The sequence below is a fragment of the Polypterus senegalus genome, chromosome 12, assembly GCF_016835505.1.
Source record: "Polypterus senegalus isolate Bchr_013 chromosome 12, ASM1683550v1, whole genome shotgun sequence".
NCBI classification, from domain to species: Eukaryota; Metazoa; Chordata; class Cladistia; order Polypteriformes; family Polypteridae; genus Polypterus; species Polypterus senegalus.
Genome location: NC_053165.1, coordinates 79,344,145 through 79,361,015, shown reverse-complemented (window position 1 = coordinate 79,361,015; position 16,871 = coordinate 79,344,145).

Sequence of the window (16,871 nt, the reverse complement as noted above, 5' to 3'; positions counted from 1 at the left end):
ATTTGTGGAACTTCTTAAATTCTTTAATTTGTGAGAGACGTTTAGTCTCTTTTATGCCTATGAGATCCCACAAGAATCCCTTTCTTATTGTTGGTATTTAGATATAGAATATGTGCTATCAATCTTGATATCAGTGAGTAACCAATGTTAATTCTCATTTAAAATTTAATAAATGCATTGACAATTTAACTCCTGGCAGATTAAGTGCCCCAGGAGAGATAACACTGTTGAAGAACAGAAACCCCTGTCATGCCACTGAAGTGGGAAAATGCAGAAAGAAATGAATCGGTCTTGGCAGCAGGGTGGCACTGCTGATGCTACTGACGTACTCAAATCCAGTGCCCTCGTTTAAAATAAGTGGCAGAGTGAATTGTGCACATTCTCCCTGTGTCTGAGCACTCAGGTTTTTCTCACCATACTTTGACATTCTTTCCACTCCCCAAAGATGTACATTTTAGATTAAGAAGCAATTCTAAATTTGGTCCATGTTAGTGGGTCTCACCCAGGGTTATTTCTGGCCTGGTGTTCGGTGCTGCTGAAATAGACTCCAGTCCACCCTGTGACCCTGAATTGTGTTAAGCAAGTCTGTGAATGTTCTGTGACTAATCGGCCGTACAGCCCATCCTAGCTTCCTGGGAGGCTGTATCTGTGACTTTTATCTTGTGTGTGTGTGTTTCTGATTGAATTTTACACAACAAAGCCCTTTTACTTTTATCTTTTTTTGGAATGCCTAACCTGTGAGACACGTGGAAAGACATTTATTATCTTGATTATATTAGTCCGCTGCTGTGAGCACACTGTGCCTCAGCTGCCAAAGAATCACTGGCTGATATTGATAGTGATGTCAAAAAGTACTGGCAGCAAGCGTTCTTGTGAGACGGCATTATTAGTACTGTGTGAATGCTGGAAATATACCTGTGAGATCATTTTATCATCCATGTCATCTGACCTCCTTCCTGTCTCATTATTACAGAATAGCGCTCACGCTTCAGATATACTCAATTCAAATGGTATTTATATTTAATAACGGCATGTTCCAAGGAGGCCATTTTGAGTGTGTGTGTGTGTGTGTGTTTGTGTTATCTGAAACATTTATCCAATACCAATATTACATTTCTGGGTTTTATTGTGATAATTTCAAACTGCTTTGTCAATCTTTTCTCCTTTTCCATCTATATAATAAAGTTGCTCCCAATAACCGAGCTGATGATTTCTTTCCATTTAGATTAGCCAGAATACATTATACAGACATTTTAATTTATTTCCATTCAGATTAATGTTTGTGCAAATGTTAAATGAGTAGCGCCAGATGGATTACACTTAACTGCTTATATTTGTAGAGTTATTTAATCGTTTTGTTATAAACATTTTTAAATGTATGAGACTGAAATCGAAAGGATTTTTTCCGTGAGGTCTATTAATAGGATAGTTAATGTTCTTTCTTGCTGTACCCATTGTATTATGTAAACTTTGTTACTCAATAGTCCAGGTGGCCTAGCAAATTCTAGATGGTGGTCTGGACCAATAAACACATGAGATACAACAAGGAGTATATGCAGTTTTGGCTGAAATAATACATTTTCTACTGTACAAATCGTATTATGTAATTTTATCTATTATTGAATTCTGCTCTACAAGGTAGAGTGGTGGCTCTGTAAATGCCAAAATAGACTCTGCTCTGTTGGGCCCTTGAGCAAGACCCTTAACCTGAAATTGTTGAGCACTTTGAGTTGTGAGAAAAGCGCTATATAAATGCAAAGAATTATTATTATTATTATATTGTATTGAGGATTACTTGTGTTCTTTTCTGTGTATTGCATTGTATTTACTCTGTTTTTGACACCCATTGCACACCCAACCTACCTGATAAGGGGGTCTTTCTTTGAATTGCCTTTCCCAAGGTTTCTTCCATTTTTTTCTCTGACAGATTTTTTTTTTGAGTTTTTCTGTCTTCTTAGAGAGTCAAGGCTGTCAAAAGGCAGGGCTATTGTGGCACTGCTTGTGTGATTTTGGGCTGTACAAAAATAAATTGTATTGTGTAACTGAAGCAGCCTAATAACTCTGAGTAGAAAACCATACACACAGACTGTGAGAGATTGAGGCTTTGATGCCCAAAAGACAAACTATATCATCCACTTTAGGTGCTGATGGGTTCACTGGGATGAGGACTGTGTCATTAAGCTTGCAAGAGGATGCAGAAACCTCACTGACTGAAATGACTTATGCCATCATTTTTTTTTTTTTTTTAAATAAGTAGTTTACACCCTTATTTTGGGGCAATTCAAGAACAGTAAGTCAGTCAGTTTTCAACCTGCTATATCCTAACACAGGGTCACGGGGGTCTGCTGGAGCCAATCCCAGCCAACACAGGGTGCAAGACAGGAACAAATCCCGGTCAGGGCTCCAGCCCACCGAAGGACACACACCCACACACCAAGCACATACTAGGGACAATTTAGGATCGCCAATGCACCTAACGTGCATGTCTTTGGACTGTGGGGGGAAACCAGAGCACCCAGAGGAAACCCACACAGACACGGGGAGAACATGCAAACTCCACACAGGCCTCCTAACTGAGAGGCAGCAGCGCTACCACTGCGCCACCATGCTGCTCACTTCAAGAACAGTCATCTGGATAAAGCTGGGGTGAATTCACTCATCTAAAAAAATAGAATGACTAAACAAGCCTGAAGTTGAACACAAAACTGGGTCAAAACTTAACACAGAAAGGCTTGAAAAGAAATTGCTGGAAAAAAATACTTTTCTGAAGCGAGCAATAGATCTTTCACAATGATAGACCACATAAACATAATGGATCATCCGATGGTCTCCAAAGCCATGTCACCACAACTTCCATGATGCTAAACATATAAGTAGTCCTACTCCCTTTATAAGATGTCTTGTAATGGTGGTTCATTATCAGCACATTATATCTAAATAGCAAAAAAAAAAAAGAATGGAAAATCTCACTTAACAGGTTTTTGTTCCAGACACTTTCCTAATTAGCAACCATTTCATTGCTTGCTTAATTGTTTTTTTTTTTTCTTAACTGACAGCCAAACAATTACGAGTTACAAAGCAAACCAAGAGATGACAGTCTAACTCAGGGGTGTCAAACAGTCCTTTGGGGGGTTCGGGGCACCATTTTAAATCCAAGCAATTTCCTACTTAACTCTTAAAAAGCCAGTTATTTAATTCTAGGGGTTGTTAGTGTTCTCATTCTGCCACACCAGTCACTTTCAAAACCGATTTTTCTTTTTTTCTGAGCTCACCATTCAAATATTTTCTGAAACACAGCAAAAAAAAAAAAAAAGTATTTCTCAGACCTTCATTTTTGTCATTTCAGATATTTTATTGAAATAGATGCTTCATGAAAGATGCAAGTGCTCATGAGATCTAACTTAGTCCGGTCATTTTTTGGCTCACTTTGCATCTCATTATTGTTTGGCTAAGGAAAAAAAAGAAACAATTAAGAAAGTTAATTAAAATTAAGGCAACCTTGTCTGCGCCAATAGCATAAGTAATTGGTTACTAATAGGGAAAGTGTCTCAAATGACAACCTGCAGCCCCTCCGTCCCACCAGGATCTGAGTTGGACACCCCTGTTCTATGGTCTCAGAACAGTAAAGCAAATTAAAAATGAGACCTTTTGAAGTTTTACCAAATGGATTGTTAGTAGCAGCTGATAGTTCAAACAGACTTGGTCCTCCACCTTGGTATTTTGTGTTTCTTATGGGTAGGTTATGATGGCAAAATTCCGACTTTGGTGATAGTTCACTGATAAGTTATCTACAGTATGTCAACATGCATCTTTTTAAAGGAGCAGCCAGAGAGAACAGACAGGGTTAAGATCATGCTTATCCAGCCAGTGGGGGGCAGTCAAGATCCCCGGTTGGTAAAAAGGATGTGGCCAGTGTAGAGTGTGCCTTAGGGTGGCATGGTCCTTTAATGAAAAAGTTCTAGCGTTGTTATCTGTGTTGCCGTTTCTGTGAAGTTTGCCTGTTCTCGTGGATAGTTTTCCATGTATTCTGCCTTTCGCCTTTCATCTTGAAAGACGTATGCTGTATTAATTGTTCGAGATTAATTCTATTAATTGGTGACTCTAAATTGGCCCTGCCTGAGTTTAAGTGTGGGTGTGTGTTTAGGTGGACCCTGTGATGGACTAGTGCCAGGACAGTTTCCTGTTTTGTGCTCTGTATTGCCAGAATAAGCTCAGACTCCCCACAATTCTCTCTCTTGGATAAATTGATTTTGAGAATGTTCAGTTACATTATGACCTGTGGAAGTGATTTAAAGCTGCCTCAGGTCAGAGCAGGCATGAGACTAGATTCAGGAGGAAAGCTGGGGCCAGAGAGACAGAATAGTGTTTTGGTATGACCTGGTGAGAAACGGCAGCAAATCTTTTTGAAACAAGGACTAAGAGCAAAGCTGTGTGCGTGTTTGTTATTTTCCTTTCTTGTTTCGTGCCTTTGCATTGTTAATTGCAAACTTGTATGATCTTTATCTACTTCATAAATACACATAATTCAAATCAAAATAGTACATTTTTTTAGATTCATTTTGACTCGGATTACCCGAAATTATTGCATTAGGAACAAGCGGGGCACTGCCCTTATGTTCCAGCAGACGGTGCTGTTGTGCTAAAAAAATAAATAAGTAGTAAATGCCTCTCAATAGTGTATTTGTTTAAAAGGTTTATCATTCAACTTGGTAATCAAAACACAATGTTCTAAAACATGCTCAATGAAATATCTAGACAAGTATTTCTTTCTGGAGTATGCCAATATGTCTTTGTGCCTGGCACTGCTAGCCAGTTTTCAGGTTGCTTCGTCAGGCCCATGGTGTTAGCATGTGCAGCCTCAGTGTTTTAGTTCCACCTTAGGGCTTGAAGGCTGAAGATGATAAATACAAAACATTATGTAAATAATGCCAAGCATGACACAAATTGCCAACATAAAAGATATGTTAATGTGTGTTTTCTCCGCACATTTGTTTGGAGGAAGAATACAATATGGAAAGACATCCATAAAAGCAATAGGTGACAATGAAGTTTCTAAATAATATGTTTCCTTTCATACAGTGTGAGCAGTGGCAGGTTAACAGGCCTCCTTAGGGTCACTCATTGAGTCACTGGCAGTGACTGAACTTCTTATTTGATAGAGTGTCCTTCAGAGTCAACATGGTGCTTTACACATAAAACATTCTTGTTGTTCTCAGCTTAAATAATTCACACAGATGGAAATGATGCTGGAGTCTGAACTTCCAACCTTGGAATTTACATTCTATAACCCAAGATGATAACAGTAGATGTGTGGCAACGCTTTACAGGTTGAACAGCACATGGCAGGTAACAGTTTCTGTATGTTCTGTACATATGACAATAATGATGCTACAAACCTTTCATTGTATATATAAATTAAACTGTAAGTATGCTGCTGTGGTTTTGGGTGTGTTTCTTTGAATCGTAGTGCTGTGACTACTCTGCAAGGACATGCTAGACTTGCTAGTAAGAATCTAACTGTAGTGTGTACAGGTGATATGAAACTTACACTAACTTACTATTTAACTGGAGCACTGGGATAAAAACCCCACATAAACACAGGGAGAACCTGCACACTTCACACAAACAGTAACTGGGTCTCAGAGAGAGCCGCTGTAATCGCTGAGCCACCAACTCCAATTCAGTTAGAGAGAACCATGTAATACTGGCGGTGTCCTGCACTTTCAGGCTTTGCTGCTTTTTATCTTCATTACCAAATGACTTTGTTTGTATGACCTATTAAGTAAGTGTCTAGTGGCTGACATCCTGACATATTCTTTTATAATAATAAAATGGAAGCAGTTGAACTGTGGATTTTTATGAAGTGTTGTGTAAGATGTCATTTTAGAGTCCTCATCCAGGCAGGGATTCATATTGTGGAATTAATGGGGCTTAATACTTCTGATAGCTCTAGATATGGATTTAAAAGCAACCATGTCAAAAATGTGATAGGTTTGTGTTATTTTTAGTATAATCCATCTTATGCTTTTTTGCTAAATAGAATATCTGCATAATTGCAAAAATGCATTATGGATATAGCAATTTAATATTTGAATTGAAAAAGTAGAGAGGTCTGTGTATTTACAGACCAGCTAAAGGGAAATGAGGATAAAACTAACTGAGCTGTATTACATGTTTTGGGAAATTACCTTAGAGACAAATTCACCTTTGAGTTTTGCTATATTTTTCAAGCTCCAGTGGACCCCCCTGACCCTGTGCTAGGATATAGTGGGTTGGAAAATGACTTACTGACTGACTGAATATTTTATTTAAAAAATCTTAGATCCAAATGGGCTGTATATGCAACGAGATTTCATTTAACATTATTGTTATTACTACTATCAAAATCAACAAAAATTATATAAATGGTAAGATAAAATGCAGTTTGCTAACGTAGGCCTTCACTTGTAAGCTCAGCATTACATACTCTTAGAAAAATATTGTATAGTTACATAATACATTCAAATTACATTTTACACAATACTCCATATATTTTATACTGTGTGTGTGTGTGTGTGTATATACAGTATATTATATAGTAGTACCAGGCGGGTGCCATATGGACTCTTGCACTTTACATCTCTCTTTTTCAGTAGCTCGCTGTTGCCACATTAGTTGGAATTTGTTTTCTGAGTTTGCAAGTTTGGCTTTTTTATAAGTTCCCCTGCAGCTGGTGCTTTGTCTGTGTCTGTCTCAAAGGTTGATGGATATGAAAGGTATTATTTAATAAATAGAGAGAGAGAGACAGATATGAAGTGACTATATGATAGATAGATAAAGAGATAGACACAGATAGACTGGCACCTTAGCTAGGATAAAAAGTATTGTTTTACCTTGCCAGGAGGCCACCATTATGGTTAGAAAGCCTGCAACCTGCCATAACTGCAAGGTAGGAATAGTGGATGGACACAGAGGGGCCGGCTATTGCGAGTGACCATTTCCCCAGTATGCTAGGTGGCACTGCTCCTCTGATGTCCCTCTGGTTTGGACTCCCAGATGGCTACATGGGAACTGTACAGCGGTAGGGCAGCCCTGTTGGGTTCCTCAGGGCTCACCTGTGGGTGTTGCTGGGAGTGGAGTCACCTGTTTTGTGGCTGTTCTGCTTGGCCTGGAAGGACTCCCCGAGTGAAATGTTCTACCACTGGAGTACCCCAGAGTCCAGTATAAAGGAAATGTGAGTGTATTAATTCTGTAGAAAAGGTCTCTTGAACCTGGGAATTCTGTCAGTGTGGTTTGTCTGAGATTTGGGGTTATCTGTGGTGGTGATCTGCGCCACCACCACCTAATCAAAGCACTGTGATAACCCTAAATTAATGGATTAAAGGCCAGAAGTCCGCATGACTGTCATCATCAAGTTCTTCCATGGGAACCCTGAATACAATGAGGACTGATTGAGGTCATTGATGTTAGGTAGATTGCCTACAGGGGCTGGCTGGGTGGTCTCGTGGCCTGGAACCCCTGTAGATTTTATTCTTTTCTCCAGCCGTCTGGAGTTTTTTTTTTTGTCCTCCCTGGCCATCATACCTTACTTGTATTCTATGTTAATCATTGTTTCCTTATTTTATTTTATTTATTTATCTATTTATGCTCTTTCTTCATCACATAAATCACTTTGAGCTGCATCATTTGTATGAAAATGTGCTATAGAATTAAATGTTGTTGTTGTTGAAGTGGTTCCTACTGGTTATGATAGATAAAGTACTTCCTTTCCAGTAAACATTGTTTGTTTTACTTTTCAGCTAACTCCAAAATGACAGAAACCAGATGATCCATGAGCTTGTGCTGCAGAATTCAGAAAATGCAAAGCATTACAGACAGAAAACAAGTAAGTGCAATATAAATCACCTCTAAACAGGGATGAACTTGAAGGGTAGTACTGTGACTTTTGTTTTTTCAATGACCTTTGTTGATTCCTCATTGTCCTCATCTGGAGATTACACAACCCGATCCTCGTCTAGATTTTGCTATTTTAAGCAGCACCTTTGAGGCAATTTGAATCCACCGATCTTATGTACACACAGTCTCTGGCTGATGTTGTGGCTCCCTCGAATGAATTAAGTGAAATGTATGAAGTCTTTGACATTACCTTGCAGCTGACCTCCTTCAAAACTCCTTCACTGAAGCTTCTTTCTTAATTTAAATTGCTTTTTTTAAAATATGGTGACAAGGGCTCCCAGGGGTCCTGCAGGTAAAATGCTGCTTTCTTTTAATCACTGTGTGAGAGGCATTACAAAACCACAGATGAGACAAAGGGGCAAGAACACCTCACTGTATTTAATTGAAATCCTGCACCACTTCCTGTCAGCACACTGAAACAAATGCCCTAAAGAGTTACTGTGAATATTTAACCAGGTGAGATGATGTCTGCATGCTTCTTCTCTACATGGGTGTTAATTTAATTCTGCGGCTGTGTCATAAAATGCCAATGCTCAGAAAAATGTGAACCATGCATTTCTAAGAACGAAGGATTTGAATTGGAAATTAGAGGAACATTACACTCCCATTGCTTATGTGATGTGTAAAGCTGAGATTCTAACTGTCTGTCTTTCCTCCTGCAGTGCACAAAGAAAATGTATATACAGTATGTGACGTTTGTGGAATGAGGAGATTCCAAATTTAGTACACTCCATTCTTACATCCACCTCTCTTGTACCAGGTAGTAACCCCTTTTACCTCCAGAATAACCCGACTTTTTCTTTTTCAAGGATTTTAACAAGATGCTGGAAACACTCCATACTGATTTTACCCCATGGTGACTCTGTAGGATCACGGTGTTCTTGCAGACTTCTTGACCATACAATCGTGTCATGAAGTACGTGTTCCTCAAAAGACACTCTGTTGGATTGAGATTTGGGGACTGTGCCGTGTTTGTTGTCTCAGTGTGGGATGATATGCATTGTGAAGTGACAAATTTATCAATTTAAAACTGTGGCCATCAAGGGATGATCATGGTCAGCAGCAATACTTAGGTAGGTAAGTGGTGGCATACAAGTGATGGTCAGGTGCTATTAAGAGGCCTCGCAGGTGCAGAGAAAACCTCCATTCCACTGACTATTCACTAATCAAAAAACAGGACTCGTTAGAGCCCGCCCTCTCGACTGAGATGGGTGAAAGTGACAGTTTTCATTTCCCAGCCTATTTCATGTTGCAGGTGTTGTCACTGGAATAAATACATGAAGAATTAAGCAGGAAAAACATATTTCATCACACATTTAATTATTTATTCTCACATATCAGTCTTTGAACTGATTGCCACATTCATAATACAGTTACAGTGGTGTGAAAAACTATTTGCCCCCTTCCTGATTTATTATTCTTTTGCATGTTTGTCACACAAAATGTTTCTGATCATCAAACACATGTAACCATTAGTCAAATATAACACAAGTAAACACAAAATGCAGTTTTTAAATGATGGTTTTTATTATTTAGGGAGAAAAATCCAAACCTACATAGACCTGTGTGAAAAAGTAATTGCCCCCTTGTTCAAAAACAACCTAACTGTGGTGTATCACACCTGAGTTCAATTTCCGTAGCCACCCCCAGGCCTGATTACTGCCACACCTGTTTCAATCAAGAAATCACTTCAATAGGAGCTGCCTGACACAGAGAAGTAGACCAAAAGCACCTCAAAAGCTAGACATCATGCCAAGATCCAAAGAAATTCAGGAACAAATGAGAACAGAAGTCATTGAGGTCTATCAGTCTGGTAAAGGTTATAAAGCCATTTCTAAAGCTTTGGGACTCCAGCGAACCACAGTGAGAGCCATTATCCACAAATGGCAAAAACATGGAACAGTGGTGAACCTTCCCAGGAGTGGCCGGCCGGCCGACCAAAATTACCCCAAGAGCGCAGAGACGACTCATCCGAGAGGTCACAAAAGACCCCAGGACAACGTCTAAAAACTGCAGGCCTCACTTGCCTCAATTAAGGTCAGTGTTCACGACTCCACCATAAGAAAGAGACTGGTCAAAAACGGCCTGCATGGCAGATTTCCAAGACGCAAACCACTGTTAAGCAAAAAGAACATTAGGGCTCGTCTCAATTTTGCTAAGAAACATCTCAATGATTGCCAAGACTTTTGGGAAAATACCTTGTGTACTGATGAGACAAAAGTTGAACTTTTTGGAAGGCAAATGTCCCGTTACATCTGGCGTAAAAGGAACACCGCATTTCAGAAAAAGAACATCATACCAACAGTAAAATATGGTGGTGGTAGTGTGATGGTCTGGGGTTGTTTTGCTGCTTCAGGACCTGGAAGGCTTGCTGTGATAGATGGAACCATGAATTCTACTGTCTACCAAAATATCCTGAAGGAGAATGTCCGGCCATCTGTTCGTCAACTCAAGCTGAAGCGATCTTGGGTGCTGCAATAGGACAATGACCCAAAACACACCAGCAAATCCACCTCTGAATGGCTGAAGAAAAACAAAATGAAGACTTTGGAGTGGCCTAGTCAAAGTCCTGACCTGAATCCAATTGAGATGCTATGGCATGATCTTAAAAAGACGGTTCATGCTAGAAAACCCTCAAATAAAGCTGAATTACAACAATTCTGCAAAGATGAGTGGGCCAAAATTCCTCCAGAGCGCTGTAAAAGACTCATTGCAAGTTATCGCAAACGCTTGGTTGCAGTTATTGCTGCTAAGGGTGGCCCAACCAGTTATTAGGTTCAGGGGGCAATTACTTTTTCACACAGGGCCATGTAGGTTTGGATTTTTTTCTCCTAAATAATAAAACCATCATTTAAAAACTGCATTTTGTGTTTACTTGTGTTATATTTGACTAATGGTTAAATGTGTTTGATGATCAGAAACATTTTGTGTGACAAACATGCAAAAGAATAAGAAATCAGGAAGGGGGCAAATAGTTTTTCACACCACTGTATTTCATTTTGTCATAAATATTCTTGTATACAGAATGCGTGGGTTTTCATATTGACATCTTCATGTTGTATTTGTGCGCTTTTGTTTGCCTGGTTTTTGTCAAAAGCATTGATTGTTCATTCTTATTTTCAACAAAAATCCTTCTACTCCTTGCTCTTAACTTTTCTTGTCGCATTTCTTTTTCTCTTTCCCTGTTGACAACTGGTTATATTTAAACTATCAATTCATGGACAGATATTATCAGCTTCCATTTATGTTTGTCAGTTTCAGCCTACTTTCCTCTCCTGTGTGTTTAAACAAATCTGTGTGCAATATGATTTGTAAACTGTAAAATGTTCACTCGCATGTTACCCGAGGACTTCTCGGAGCGCTCTGCCCCTACACTCACTGAAGACCACTATACAAAAAAAAAAAAAGTGAAATAAGTAAAACGAATGTTGTGATGGGTCCCCGAAGAAAATACTGCTTTAATCATTCCATATTTCCATTCACTTTCTAAGCTTATTCCAGTTAAGAGCCGTAGGATACTGCGCCTGTCTCCACGTTAAAAATCCCACTCGTCTGAATCCTCCTTCAGTTTTCATGTCATGTTTTTGCAGCGTCCAAATGCTGAACCGTCCTGACGACTTTTTACACCAAGGCCATGGAGCATCCAATGGGATGTGTTGTGAATTCGTCATAGCGATCGAAGAGGCTGTACCAACACACACACACACACAGGAGCCGCAGCCCAATAGACTCTAACTTCAGACATCCACAGGGAGGCCACATCACAACGCCTCGTTCAGCTGCAAGCCGATTGTAAAGACACGGAGATCAGCACCGCGGACAGCGAGAGCTCACTCGGCGGGCGATGCGGACACTTGCGGTCTGTCACTCTGGAAAAGCGAAGGAGATTCGGACCGGGCTCGCGGTGAAAACTAATATTTAGATTTTAATGGATGCCGCTTAACATCAAAACTTATGCGAAACCCCTAAACGAACTTTTGATAACAAATCAACTTCAATATAAATTGTGACTGTTATATCCTAACGCATGCTGAATAGCGCATCTAAATAAAGCGCAACAAATGGAGACACTCGGCAACTGAACACGAAAGGTAATGACATACAAAATCAATATTTGATTGTTTTTATTCTTTTCAAATATATAGATAGGGCACTACGTAATAAATTGGTGGCACGTGAAATGAGCTATATGAATAAAATATCATTATTATTAGATAGGGCACTATATAATAGATGGAATGGGAAAGGCGCTATATAAATTAAGTGTACTGTTAATATTAGATAGGAAAGGCGCTATATAATGATATGTAGATAGAAAACACACCACGGAGTAGTTGGACAGATATCACATACACTCTTAAAAATAATGGTTCTGAAATTGCACTTTACTGGGTTGAGTGGTTCCTCATAAAACTATTGCTCGACTAAGAACCGTTTAATTCTGCGAAGATCTCTTTGTATAATAAATTGGTTATTTGGGTTTTGAAAAGATTCCTAATATGTGAATAAAAAAAGAAATCTTTAATGTCCGTCATAGGCGATCTAGCAGGATAGTATAAGATAGAGAAAGCTTGAACTGAGTTACTGTATGCCTTCAAGAGTCGGGAACCCGCAGTATTTCACAGACCTGTTGCTGTCTATTTATGGAGCCTATTACAGGTTTAAATAAAACAAAACTTCTTTCTGGAACCTTCACGAGAACGATTCTTTTGGGAGCGAAAAATTGTTCCCCAATACCATCGCTCTGAAGAACCACGTTATTTTTAAGAGTGAAAATCACCCATTATCCGTTTTTACACATTATTTGAACATATAAAATTACGTTTATATTACGTTACATCTTCCGTAATTGCTAAATTGTCCTGACGCGACCTTCTTTTTTATATGGGATTGTTTATTAAAACAGACATATTGTTGGTTTCCATTTATGTTAATCCCCTTCTAATTTGGTTTTCTGTGTTTTAACAAATCTGTTTATGTAGTTTTCCTACATTTAGTAATTACTATAATCAGTATTTACATTTTCCCTGACAATTTGTTCACAGCGCTTTGTGCCTAAGAGCGCGATACACAAATTGTATTTTTAAATCATTTGATTTTTTTTTCCATGTCGATTCCGAAATATCAACTTTTTTATCTTAAAATTTAGCGCTCTGATGTTACATTTACTTCAAATACATCAACAGAAAAATACTTGGCCGACATGAAGGGAAAGAAGTAGGCTGCGGCTGCCTTTACCTCTGCTCACTTCCACCTAGCATTCAGAATATGAATCACTTTAAACAGATCAAACTGAACTCTTTTATCGTCTCTAATTTTGTATTTTCAAGAAGTGCCAGATCATGGATTCCCAGAATATTACCAGTTTCAACCTGACGGACGAGGCTGGCCACGCGTATCAGTACTCCTTTTCCAACAATGAGGCGCTGTACAAGGACTACAAGCCGGCGGCACGAGACCTCATCCCGCTGCCCAAAGCGGTGCTCTACCTCCTCATGGCTGCGCTCGTCGTGGTCGCGGTTGCCTATGCCATTGTGGGGCACCTCATCAAGGACCTGGCGCACGACTTCGCGGGTGAGCAGCTCCTTTTCTTTGAATTATCTGGGGGTCTTGTGTGACTTTCTTTCTTTTCTTCGAGGACGTCTTGCGTTCTCCTTATGACAAACCAGGAGCTGAACTTCTGCTCTTGACGGCAATTTCCGTTCCATTGATTCACCAAGATACCAATTACAGACAAGTGCACTGCTTACTAATCCACATTGATTTTACGGCTATTTTAGGGTTGCTCATTTGTAATTTGAGGGCCGTGGCTGTTAGAATAACCTAAAAGTGGTGCTGTATTTCATGTTGACCTGAACGGAAGATTTCTTTCTTTCTTTTTTTTTTTAATCTGGAGACCTGTTACTTTGGTTTTGCTGCTCATAATTTACGGTTGATGATGGTTTTACAAGCTTTCACTCGACTTTGAATTTTTTTAACGTATTTTATATGCATCTGGATGGTTCCTGCCTTGCACCCTATGCTTGGAGGGCTCCAGCTTCCCTGCATAGGTAAGTTAGGAAAATGGATGGATGGAACTGCATTATTCCTGCCTTGCATCCAGCGACTGCTGGGATAAGCTCCAGCTTCCCTGTAAACCTGCCCTGGACACGTGAGTTATAGGAAAATGGATGGAATGAACTGATGGGTCTATAACTTGTACAGATGGCAGATTTTCATTCCAGCTAATGTCTTAATTAGAACCACATGGCTGCAGTTGAATGAACCAGCTTTTTAAATGGATGGCCACCTAAGCCTCCACATACTGATGATAAACATCCTAAATCTCCTCAATACGTTCCTAGCAGATTATTTTTATGTGACTGATGCGTCCTACTCAATATGGTGATGAAGCCGTTGGTTCCTCAAATAGCTAAAAGTATGTATATTAAGTAACCTCGCAAGAAGGCATTCTCCACTTGCATACTAATAAGAAGAATAAGCGATGGCAGGAAAGCTATGGCCGCTAATGTGCTAACAGTGACTTCTGCATGTATTCACCCTCAACTAACAACAATTTGAATACATGAAGCTAAGGATGGAGGAGTATTCAGTCAATATTAATCTCGCTGGCTTCCCCCCAGACTTTGGGTTTAACAATGTGGCTCAGTAAGGCTTCTGTTATTCGCAGTTGCTGTACTTGCAAGAGCCAGTTACACTCTGGAAAAATATTCATCCATCCATTTCCTTAACCCACTTATCCAGGGCAAAATTGTGGAGCAGCTCAATGTCCTCCAAAAGTGAAGTCAGTTATTATGCAGTCCTGCCCCAAGATAGACAATAAAAGACGCTGTACATTTCTGTTGCCTTTAATATACTTCAGATAAACACTGATACAGGAGGATAGGCTAATTACATGCTACTCTTGCATGATAAAGTCAAACAATACTGTATATGGCAACCATAAATTATTGGTAATATTTAAAAGGCATGCATCTAACAGCCACTTTAGGAATTTTAATGGCTTGCTGTAACCTATTAGTCACTTACTGCGCCTTTGTGTGGGTCGTCTTGTGTAGCAGTCAGAGATTAATAGATGTACTGTATTGTGGTAGGCTCAATTGTGTAATGTTATTGGCTCTTTGGGTCTTATTAAATGAAACATTTATTAAAGTAGTGTAACACAGCAGTAAGACTAATGTATGCACTACATGTAGTGTTCTAACAGGCGAGTCTTACCAAGCACATATTACGTAGCAGTACATGGAGCTGCTAATGTGACACATTGAGTAACAGTCAGTGACTTAATGACACACAGTGGTGTCCTATTGTAAAGGCAGAGTGGTGGCCCTTAGGCTGTGGATCTGCACGGGTATCTGGAAGGTTGCCGGTTCAAATCCTGTTAGTGCCAAAAGGGATCCTACTTTGCTGAGCCCCTGAGCAAGGCCTTTAGCCTGCGATTGCTCCAGAGGCACTTGTACAATAGCTGACCCAGCCCTCTGACCCCAAAAGGTATGTGAAAAACAAATTCCTAATATAAGACATGATATAAGGGGAATAAATAACTAGTGCTCTAGGCTTTAATAAGGCCAAACAGTTACATTACAGAGCAGTAAGTGGCCGATTCTTGAACCTTATGTAGTGTTATATCAGTCACTGTGTCTGACTTTTAATAAGACTCACAAAGCCATTGGTAAACTTTTGTCAGGTAATGGGTGTACGATGAGCCCCTAATCTAATGTGTGTACCTCCATCCATTTTCTAAATCTACTTCTTAGAGCAGTGCCACAGAGCCCATCCCAGCAGTGACAGGGTGCAAGGCAGGAACAATCCACAGACGTGACAGCAACCCATTGCAGGGGAAAACACACCCTAAAACACATCAGGGGTTCACCTAACGTGCATGTCTATGGACTGTGGGGTGGGTGCTAACCGCTTTATGTATTTGATACCACAGTGCGAGTTGTTAATGGTGAGATATAAAATGAAGGTTGAATGAATGAGTGATGGGTGGCATGGTGGCTCAGTAGTAGTGCTGCTGCCTCGCAGTAAGGACATCATTGTATCTCGGGTCCTCCCTGCATGGAGTTTGCATGTTCTCCCTGTGTATGGTGGGCTTCCTGGCAAAGACATGCAGGTTAGGTGCATTGGCGGTACTCCACCGGCCCTAGTGTGTCTGCCCTGTCCAGGGAGTCATTCCTGCCTTGTGCCCTATGATAGCTGAGGTAGGCTTCAGCACCGCACCCCTCAGTGACCCTGTTCAGGACTAAGTGGGTTAGAAAATGACTGACTGAGTGAAAAATTAAGTTGTGCCAACTCAAGCAAAAGAAAATGATGGCAAAGCAGGAAACAAACTGAGGCAGCACTTTAGAGGGGGGCTACCAAGGTGTATTTATAGGCAGTTGTAACAAGAGCTTAACAAAGGCTTTGTTCGGCCTTAATAAGATTTGAAGTGCCGATGCCACTTTATAATAGTGGCTACCTATCGAGTGTGTGCGTATTTCACACTTACTGCTCCCTAGGTTCGTTCGTGGAGTCTTATACAATACTGCGTCTGCTAGTCAGTTACTGCTACATAACAAGACCACCACAAAGGCTATGTCTGGCATTGCAGGGTAAACACACCTACACGCATGCACACTCACCAAGGACAGTTAGTATTGCTAATCCATTGAACCTGCATGTGTTTGGATTGTGAGAGGAAACCACATGCCAACTCCACACAGTGAGCCCCCCGATCTCCTTGCAGCAGGACAGCAGCAGTACCACCACACCATCTAACAAGCAGTAACTGATTAATACACGCACTGTCGGCAGTCACTCTCATAAAGTGTCATTGGCACTTCAAATCTTTACGGGCAGGAAGAGTCATTGTGAACCTTCAGTTACATTACAGGACAGTAGTGGACTAGCGGATGGCACCATGGCAGCCCCCCTATTTTGCTATCTTTACCTGT